Here is an 11249-nt window from a genome sequence, read left to right as displayed (position 1 = left end):
CACGACGAGACGCTGCAGGGACTGATCTCAGGTCTGCTTGACAGAGAGCGGGAACCTCTCAGGAACCTGGTCTGTGATAGAAGGAACTGGAAACTCAGCGTCTGATGGACTTTTGTGTTCTGATCTGAAACCAGGAAGATCTTATGTTATCTTATGTTATTTTATCTTAACTTGTCTTAACTTATCTTTAATAAGGCACGCGGTGACTTCAGGTGCGACGTGGTCATGAGAGCGCTGGGCAGTGCACGTCTGCAGCTGCTGTGAGACGAGCTGATGAACGTGAGGAGCTAAACGGCCTGAAGACGAGAGGCGTGACCCTGAGACGACCTCGGCCCTGTCGCCCACTTTCTCCTGCAGCTGTCAGCGATAAATCAAAGACCATCTGAGGAAACACTGAAGAGATGGAACCTGTGATCAGTTCTGTGTGAGGTCAGACATGGAGGTCAGACATGGAGGTCAGACACCTCAGCGCTCTGTGAGTTCTCCACTGTGGCCTGTGTCTGTTTCACCTGGTGTCCAGCAGCTCGGGCCAATCACAGATGTCTATTTAAAATGGAGCAGAAGCATTTTCAATCAGGATGAAGTGAATCTGCTGCAGAGACGATGTTGAATCCACGATCGATTAGTTGCATCACACGTTTCACTGCTCTGATTGGCTGCAGGTCTGTGACCAGGAGTGTTATTGATAACGCTTCTTTGACATGAATCATATAAACACGCGTGAGGATGGAAGCTGGACGTGAAGCAGCATCATGAGTTGAAATGTTGGATTTCAACCGTGAAAGACGAGATCTGAGCCTCATGGATTTAAACCTGAGAGTGATGGAGGTCAGGAAGGTCACACATGATGCCACTAATGTTCTGGATCTGAATCCAGCTCAGTACTAAACTAAATTTAACTACTAACTAACTAAAATCCTGAAGTCCAGATGATTCTTTAAACGTCACGATACAAACTGTGAGTTCTCCCGGAGCAGGACTCCTCCTTGACTCCTTTGTTTTGGTGCTTGGCCTCTGAAACGAGGAGGGGGGGAGACGAGGAGGGGGGGGGACGAGGAGGGGGGAGCGCACGACAGAGAGAGGAAGACTGGAGGAGAGAGGGAGAGAGAAAAGCAAAATGAGCGTTTAGGCGCTGGTGTGAATTGCCTTTCGCACCAGACAGATTTCCTGATCTCATAATGGCTCGAGCTCGTGTTTCCTGGTGCAAACTCTCTGCCGCGCTTGTGTCGGCTGCACATGCTCCGGCGGCCTAATGAGGCAGCATTAGCCAGGGGAGACGCGGTAATTAGAGCCAACGTCAGCGCCGAGGACAGATGGCACGCTAAGACAAGCCTCCCGACTTCACCTCCGCCGTGTGTGTGTCTGTGTGTGTGTGTGTGTGTGTGTCCTGACAGAGGAGGGAGGGAGCGCAGAATGTGTCAGAAGAGAGAGGAAGAGATGGAAGAGACTTGAAAATGTGTCGGAGAAAAGTGGAGAAGAAACAGAAAGCGTGCTGAGAGGAAGGAAGAGACGCTGAATGGAATTAGAATCCGACGCGGCCGAAGGTTCGTGGACACACCAACGATTCAGCCATCTGACAATATTCACATTGTTTATTACATCAACACAACACTGTACAAATACTTAAATACTTACAATTAATTACAAGAACAAATTCTGCATTAACAGAAGAATTGAAATTAAAGTATGTAGAGCATTCAATTTTTAAATGGACACTTTGATTTAATTTAAAAAAGTTTAAATATGAATAAAGAAAGAAGAAGAAATATTGAAAGGAAGAAGGGATAAAAGTGGGGGAAGACGAGGGAAGAAGTGAGATAGGAACAAGGAGGAAGGAAAGAAAGGAAGAAGGAATCTTTGGGAATGAAGATGAAAGATGTTGATTTGTAAGGGAACGCCGAAAAGGAAGAAAAGAGAGAGAAGACTGAATGTGTTGGAATGGAAAAGAGGAAGCGTTGGAGACAGATGAAGGGTGAGAGTGTGGAGGAAGACTGATAAAAATAGACTGGGAGGTGAGGAAGGAGAGGAAGAGGAGAGAGCACGCTGAAAGAGGAGGAACGCTCGGAGGAAGAGCGACGATGGAGAACAGAACCAAACCAAAATACACAAAGAGAAAAAACTGCAGAATGAGGAAAGAGCGAGTGAAGAACATGTGAAGCAAAAGACAGAAGAAGAAGAGAGATGTTGTGAGAAGAGCAACAACAGAGAATTAAGATGGAGGAAGAAGGATTCAAATAAAAAGATAAAGACTCAAGTTTCAGTGACGCTGAACAAACATCGAGAGATTAAACTGAGATTCAGATCAAAGGAAATAAACATAACTGAGTCCGGGGCTTGATCTGGATCCCGAGGACCAGACTCCTGCTCGACCCACAACCTGCTGGAAGGATTCAGGCTCAGTCCACAGAATTCATCTGGACCAACAGAACCATCAACCTGAGCATGAAGAAGATCGGCCTCCAGGAAGAATCCGGTGAAACATGATGTCTCCTCAGGACAACGTGACCTCTGACCTCTGACGTCCTGAGAGGTCACTGAAGGAGAAGGGCTGCAGCACAAATCAAACAGTCTTTAGATTCATTCAGTTGATCTTCATCCTGAGTCCTCGATGTGGTTCCAGATCTGAGAGCACAGGTTAACACAGTGAAGGTGTCAGCTCATTATCCCGTCTCTGCCCCCCCCCCCCCCCTCAGGTGTTGTTGACGAGCAGGACTAATTGGCCAGAGGACGACCTGCAGATTCCTCGTTAGCGGTGATGACGATAACGGCGTTACCTGTCCTCGCCCCCCCCCTCTGACACGGTGCCTCTGACTATACATAATTATCATTGTCACTATTTTCCAATGTGTTTCATGAGCGTGTTGTTGATGGTAATTTATTGTTCATGTAATCAAATATTGCCATGAGCTCTGCATTTGCCCGGTGGCACGTTTAGTGTTAATTAGGCTGCGGGAAAAACAGTGTGGAGAGAGAGAGAGAGAGAGAGAGAGAGAGAGAGAGAGAGAGAGAGAGAGAGGAATGTGGAAAGTTGTTGACAGCCAATCAACTTCTCACTTTGCGAGCGAGGCAGAGCGGCAGAGTGTGAATAGTAGAAGGAGAAACACTGGTGGCAAACAGCTTCAGATCTGCAGCCAAACACAAACTGTTTGGTATCATTAGCAAGTTGTTGTTTTTTTGGAGGGATTTGATATTAATATGATTTGTCATCTCAACTTATGAACATATGAATCAGTGTTTACTCCGTCTGCAGCGTCCTCGTGTTGGACGAGAGGATTTGAACAAATCGCAGTTTAAACACTTTCCAGAGGAACCATGTGACTGAGTCCAGAATCCCACAGGAGTTAAACTCTAGAATTTAAAATCATTAATATTGTTGTGTTGAGATGAACAAACTGATTTTGATTTTGATTTCCTCCAGGACCAAAACCCGGCACCGTGAAATCACTTCACACAGCAGAGAGCAGCTGATTGGACGTTAATTTGTCCCGATGCTAACAAGATGGAGACAAACGGCAGGAATCGAACGTCCACCGGCTCGCTGCAGGAAACCGTCACCTCTGAAGTGCGACACACAACGACATCACCTGTCGAGACACACACATAGACACACACACACACTTATCACACCACCAACAAACACCTCTAGTTTACATCCTTACACCTGATGCACCAACAACCTAAACATCTGCTCAGAGCCAACACACACACACACGCACACTCACACACACACACACACACACACACACACACACACACACACACACACACACACACACACACAGACACACACACACACACACACACACACACACACACAGGGTATTTGACGATAGGTTCAAACTGAAGGTAAAAGTTGAGTTTTTCTTTGTTTCAGCAACAAGAGCAACAACGTGTTCGACACCTGAAAACACAACAATCTTTGTGTGTTTTACAGGAGCAGACACACTTGTGCGTCTGTTATGATCATGTCATCAGCTCGTTCTTAATCTACATGATCATGTGTATATGATCTCTGCGTTGCCATGGTTTGTGTTTACATGTCTCAGCCCTGACAGGCCACAGAAAACAACGTGCACAGTCGCACACACACACACAGACACACACCACAACCATGTGATGACAACACGCTGGTGTTTAAAGTGTGAATCGTCCGTTTGAGTCGTTTCAGAGGATGACATCATCTGCAGTGATTGACGGATCGGATGACATCATGTGTGGTTGAGTGAAACTGTCAATCATCAGGACAAATATTAATGTTTGCACCGAACTGAAGCTAATGACTGAGACCGGGGGGGGGGGGGGGGTGACCTGTGTGTGTGTATGTAGAGTTGTGTCATAATCGTTCGTATGAATATTTGAATGTTTAGTAGTATTTTAGTATAGTATGAATATTTGTGTGTTTGTGTGGTTAATGGAGTCCATGTTGGGAGGAGGGGGGTGAGTGTGTAGATGGGTGGAGTTACCCCCCCCCCCCCCCCCCCCGCACACACACACACACACAGAAGGCTCTGAGCAACAATCTGTGGAGACAACAACACGCCACCTTCATTATCAACTCCCCCCCCCCCCCCCTCTCACCCACACCTTCCTCTCCGCAGCCTGATGAACAGCTGAGGTGTGGACGCTGAACAAGGAGGAGCAGGGGGAGGAGGGGAGGAGGGGGAGGTGGGGAGGAGGAGGTGATAGTGGGGGTGGGAGGAGGAGGAGGAGGAGGAGGAGGAGGTGATAGTGGGAGTGGGAGGGGGGGGGCGACTGTGGGTCAATGGGAAGCGTTCAGTTCCCACCAACATTAGCAGACCAGTGTGTGTGTGTGCCTGTGCTTCAGGTATTCCTCACGTTGTGGGGACCTCAGTCTGTCAACACATTATGACAAAAATCAAATCCTAATAAAATAAATCATAAGAATCTATGATGAATTATGAAGTGAGGTCAGTGTTAGCTCTGAGGTCAGGTGACCAGGTGTTACCAGAGTAACTTTAGAAGTTAAACTTTAGTGGGCGTGGCCTCAGTCAGCAGCATCACACATTGATCACATCCCAGTACCTACTGGGGACAAACCATCAGGGGCTTTAATCCACTCTAATCATTAGTGGGACACTTCAGTGACGTTGAGAGCTTCAGAGGAGCTGGTGTGGAGGTGGAGGAACCAGGGGTCAGCTGGGAGGAGGTGACCTTCAGAGAAGTTCTTCAGGTGTTCCAGCTCCTCACTCCTCCTGCTGAGGAGTGAGTGTGTGAGTGTGAGTGTGTGTGAGTGAGTGTGTGTGTGAGTGTGTGTGTGTGAGGGTGTGTGTGAGTGTGTGAGCGTGTGTCAGTGTGTGTGTGAGTGTGAGTGTGTGAGTTTGTGTGTTTGTGTGTGAGTGAGTGTGTGTAAGTGAGTTTGTGTATGTGTGTGTGTGTCTGTGTGTGACAGGCCCGGTGTTTGGAGTCAGTGGTGAATGACAGACGGGCCCTGAGGCTCTGCAGGTGTTTGAGATGAGACAGAGAACGAGGGAGTTAAAGAAAAGACTCAGAGGAAGAGAAATGAAAGTGACACAAAGAGAAAGAAGAGAAGAAGAGAAACAGAGGATGAAGTCAGTTTGTTTATTTAAGAGTTAAAGAGATGAAGCTCAGATCATCACAGAAGTGACTCAGTGGTTCAAACAAACTGATCAGAGGAGAAACACTTCCGACTCACAACCGCTCACAGACCACGGTTCACTTTGTGTTGAAACAACGATATGTCGTCATTTCTGAAAGTATTTTATTTGCAGATTGTGTTTTCAGACGAGCGTCTGGTTACACACCTGAAAACACGTCACATGACCACTGACTCGTGGTGTAAACAGGAAGTAGATTGTCTCCTCAGAGATGGTGAAAGTAAGAGCATGGATTTCTGTTCTTGGTGGAACTGTTCCTGACATGTGACAAATCTCAATCAATCCAAACCTGTGACCTCTCCTGCTCAGTGACGAGTGAACAAGTCCATTGTGTGTTTGTCCCGTTTACACAAAACACATTAATACCACATGAGCTGCATGAACTCGAGCTCAAACCTGTGACCTTCTAGTTACAGGACGCTGCGTCTCCTCATCGGCTGCTAATTACTGCACCAACAGACGGTGGACGCCCCCGCACCCCCCTGCCCCCCCCCCCCCCCCGCCTCCAGCCGCTCGCTGGCAGCAGCACGAAGACAGTTCTCAGGCTCCGACTTTACACTGTTCAATCACAATATGATATAATATGATAATTCACTTTATACTGACGCAACGTGCTGCTGCTTTCTCACATGGACTCACTCTGACAGTTGGTTCCATGAAATGTCCCGAAGACTGATTCAGACATTTGTGTCCTCAGGTACAGAACCATAGATATATTACATTACAGATATATATATAAAGGCTAGATGTCTCGTCTGCGTTGCCGGCCAACGGAGTCGAACGTCCCCACAGGCGGCTCATAACATCGTGTTGGTAGTGGAACATGTACTTTTTAAATAAAATAAAATAACTCTTGATGTATATTTGTAAAGGGAAATCTTGTACCTATATAGAACATTATTCTATTTTTTTGTCTGCAGTGTCATAACTACATCTCTGACGTTTATACAAACAAAACCGTTTAAAAATTCGTGGAAAATTTTAAGTTATGGTTATTTAAAAAGTACGTACAACTACAACACAATGTTATGGGTGAGCGAGCTGACTGTGGCAAGATGGCCGCCATGTGCGGACGTTCGACGCGGTTGGCCGAGACATCTAGCCTTTATATATATATCTATGTATAGAACCTCCAGAACGTGTCAGGAACATGCAGCAGAAATAATACGTTACTTCCTGTCTCCGCCTGCTGCTCCGCCCCTCACCTGATGCCCCGCCCCTCACCTGATGCTCCGCCCCTCACCTGATGCCCCGCCCCTCACCTGATGCTCCGCCCCTCACCTGAGTCCTGCAGACAGCGTGTTGTCGTGAACGAGTCGGACCTGAGAACCTGCAGCTGTGTCCACAGGATCCCCCAGGGGACATTTCTCAAAACGGCTTCTGAGACTGCGGCAGGACAAAGGACAATTTGTTGATAAACCGTGTGACCTGTCCGTCAACTCTTCAGAGAGAGAGAGAGTCTGACTGAAGAGAGAGAGAGTCTCTGACTGAAGAGCCAGAGAAGAGGGAGAGGAGCACAAATACTGACGAGCTGTAATTCACTGAATCTGTGGTGATCAGTGTCCTTTAGTCTTACTTCCTCAGTCTCCTCCCGCCTCCGCTGTCCTGTATCATCCAAACAAACACACAGATCAGAGCGGGCAGACCTCGGGGATGTGAACCATCAACCCTGCTCCTGTGTCCTGCTCTCTGGCCCTCTTCATCTCCACCAAACATGGGATCATTTGAGGGAAAAGCATATGCACGTGCATCTGCTTCCTGTGACTCCGGTGGAGCCGTGGCCGCTCGGCGGCGGCGGCTCAAGCAGCCGAGGTCTGATTTTAAACCGAGCGGCCATCTGTCCTTCTCCTCTCTGGGCTTTTCTTGGCGGCTGGTGGAGCGGTGGGGTGGGGGGGTGGGGGGATGGGGTGTTGGGGGGGCAGAGGAGTCGGCCTCTCCTCAACACAACGAGACAAAAGAGTCTCCAAAGAGAAAGAAGACAACTCGTACTGAGACCAGGACTCACCAGAGAGCTTCAAGGTTCTGCTCCGACACAACAGGAACGTTTAGACACTAAACTAATGTGTAATAAAATCATCTGTGACGTTCTCCTCATGTTCTCCTCATGTTCTCCTCATGTTCTCTTATTGTTCTCTTCACGTTCTCCTCATGTTCTCTTCATGTTCTCTTCAAGTTCTCTTCATGTTATCTTCATGTTCTCCTCATGTTCTCTTCATGTTCTCTTCATGTTCTCCTCATGTTCTCTTCATGTTCTCTTCATGTTCCCTTCAAGTTCTCTTCATGTTCTCCTCATGTTCTCTTCATGTTCTCTTCATGTTCCCTTCAAGTTCTCTTCATGTTCTCCTCATGTTCTCCTCATGTTCTCTTCATGTTCTCTTATTGTTCTCTTCACGTTCTCTTCATGTTCTCTTCATGTTCTCCTCATGTTCTCTTCATGTTCTCTTATTGTTCTCTTCACGTTCTCTTCATGTTATCTTCATGTTCTCCTCATGTTCTCTTCATGTTCTCTTCATGTTCTCCTCATGTTCTCTTCATGTTCTCTTCATGTTCCCTTCAAGTTCTCTTCATGTTCTCCTCATGTTCTCCTCATGTTCTCTTCATGTTCTCTTATTGTTCTCTTCACGTTCTCTTCATGTTCTCTTCATGTTCTCCTCATGTTCTCTTCATGTTCTCTTATTGTTCTCTTCACGTTCTCTTCATGTTCTCTTCATGTTCTCTTCAAGTTCTCTTCATGTTATCTTCATGTTCTCCTCATGTTCTCTTCATGTTCTCTTCATGTTCTCCTCATGTTCTCTTCATGTTCTCTTCATGTTCCCTTCAAGTTCTCTTCATGTTCTCCTCATGTTCTCCTCATGTTCTCTTCATGTTCTCTTATTGTTCTCTTCACGTTCTCTTCATGTTCTCTTCATGTTCTCCTCATGTTCTCTTCATGTTCTCTTATTGTTCTCTTCACGTTCTCTTCATGTTCTCTTCATGTTATCTTCATGTTCTCTTATTGTTCTCCTCATGTTCTCTTCATGTTATCTTCATGTTCTCTTATTGTTCTCCTCATGTTCTCTTCATAAACGTGAAAACGTGAGATTTTCTGTCCAATCAGATCCTTGGCTTCTGGTGACCTCAGCTGACCCTCCGTCCTCTGTCCTATGTCCTCTGTCCTCTGTCCTCTGTCCTCTGTCCTCCGTCCTCTGTCCTCTGTCCTCTGTCCTCTGTCCTCTGTCCTCCGGTCACAGTCCCACTGGTGTCTTCAATCTTTTCTCCAGACAGAACTCAGAGAGCGATTCACAGACGATGCTTCTAGAAGCAGATCAAATAAAAAGCTGATCATCATTTTGTTGACCTGCAGGAAATCAAAGCTGCCGGAACCTGATTGGTCAAACTCGAAACAGGACTCTAAACTTTTTACTGTTTTCCCCAAAACCCTCAGTGACCAGCCTGAATGAGACCAGCTGTTATTTCTCATATTTATTGATTTCATATCAATACATTTTTCTGCAGTGGATTAAATGGAAGTTATTGTCACTTTAATAAAAGCTCTGATCGTCACATGTTTTAAAGTTTCATTAACTTTCTCTGCAGAGTTGAGTCTCAGTGAATCAAAGTTAAACGTTCGTCCCCTCAGCCCCCCCCCCCCCCCCATCAGCCCCTGCTCTCTGACACCACAGAGCGGGGGAGGGTTGGGGGAGGGTTTCTGCAGAGAGGGATTTGGCAGAGTTTTGTTTTAGAGAGTTCGGCGGAAATGGGAGGACAGGTTCCTCAAAGCCCCCCCCCCCCCCGAACAGGAGAGGCCACAATGAACCTGAAAGAAGTGGGCGGAGCTCTGGAGGGCCGGCAACTGTCGGCCTGCGTCCCAGCGCCGAACAGACGTGACACCAAACTCTCCACGAGGAGCTGGATCTGGCAGTTGGTGGATCCTGGAACGACTCCAATCTCGTTCAAGACCAACGAGGAATCTTATTTCCACCGTGCGTTAATGACGGACATGTTGAAAGGGGGAGTTTCTCTTCCCGGTCTCTGGTTGGCTCCGCGGCTCCTCATTGATAATCTCCCGCGTGAACGTGGCCTGGAGGAATGTTCGCTCACCTCCGCAGAGGAAGTGATCAACACAAGCCCTTCTGCTAATTGAGGAGAAGATAATACGGAGCGCGCCCCCGGCCGCGGCCGACAAACAAGAGGGCGTTTAGAGACGAAGAGGTGGACGGGCCCGGCAGCGGGGGGGCCCATTGTGTCGCTGCAACACGAAGGGGATCAGCAACGGGGAGGGGGGAGGAGGTGGGGGTTCTGAACAAATCCAGAAAGGGACAAAGTGGGATTACCAGGTTCCCAGCGGCATGGGGCTATTCCTCCCATAACGTCATTAGACGGCATTAGAGCGCTGGGCTGTTCTCCTCCTCCGTACGAGTGGAAACCCGGAGCAGTGCTGAGGAGATTAGTCGACTACAAACGGCTAATTGACAAACCACGACTGGACGTCAATGAAGTGATGTTATCCCCGCTGTCGCTTTGAGCGGGCGAACAAGAGAGGCAGCGAGAGGATTAGTAACGCTGATAGCTGCGAGCAGAAAGACACCAGAGTTTAACTTCCTTCTCAGGAGGCTCTTTCATGTCACACCAAGAAATGAAGGAACAATAATCCTCCAAACACACTTTCATCATCAGGACAGTTTCTGTGAGCACGACCCTTTCACAGTAAAATAATAAACATTTCAGTTTCAGACGAGGCGCCACAGGCCGACAGAGTGTCACTATGAACACTTCCTAGTTCACCTCTGACATTAACACAGCTACGTCTTCTGAATTAATTTTCAAATATGCAAAAGTGAATTAATTGAAAATGTATAAATTAATAAACAAAAAATGAATTAATTTGCTTGACTTTTAGATGGAAAATCTCAGTGAGTTTACGGAGGAGATTTTACATCTGTTCATTAATCAGAAAACACTGACAGCCTTAAAATAAATCAGTTTTCAGAATAAAACGTCTCTGTACGTCAGACAGTAACAGATACATAAATAAAGACTTTCAGAATAAAAGTGACTGCAACTGATTTAGAGGACAAGGACAAGATTTGAATCGACATATGAACTGATAAATATATGTTGTGAAGCCGAATCATCTCTATGGCCCCCTGGTGGCTGGCTGCAGTATAGGTCATAAACCCCACCTCCTCCATGTTAACAGATTGGACATGGACCAAACTAAAAAGTCTTAGTAGAACGTTAAATAAAAGTCCGATAGTTTCTGTAACAGATCTTATCACACTGATTTCATCAAGTGTTCAAGTTTCTGATAAGTTTGTTTCTTCTGAAATCAGTCGGTGAATGTGAGGAGAGTTTATTACAAGATTATTAAAAGTACCTTCCATGTAAATTAAAGTCTAAACGGCCCCTTGTGTAAACGAGCTCAGCGATTACATTAATTGAGTCCTGACACCTGCTGCTGCGTCCTGCTGGACACATGGTGAGATTTCACGTGCAATCAGCCACCAGGACCCACCAGGACCCACGAGGCCCGGCGCCGCAGCCTGAGACCGACCGCCTGATTCAGCCCCGCAGCCACTCCAGTGCTCGGCTCTGTGGAGAAAGCAACCGCACTTAATGTCCCACTTCAGCCCC

This window comes from Pleuronectes platessa, chromosome 8 (assembly GCF_947347685.1).
Source record: "Pleuronectes platessa chromosome 8, fPlePla1.1, whole genome shotgun sequence".
NCBI lineage: Eukaryota > Metazoa > Chordata > Actinopteri > Pleuronectiformes > Pleuronectidae > Pleuronectes > Pleuronectes platessa.
Note: the sequence above shows the minus strand (reverse complement) of the source record.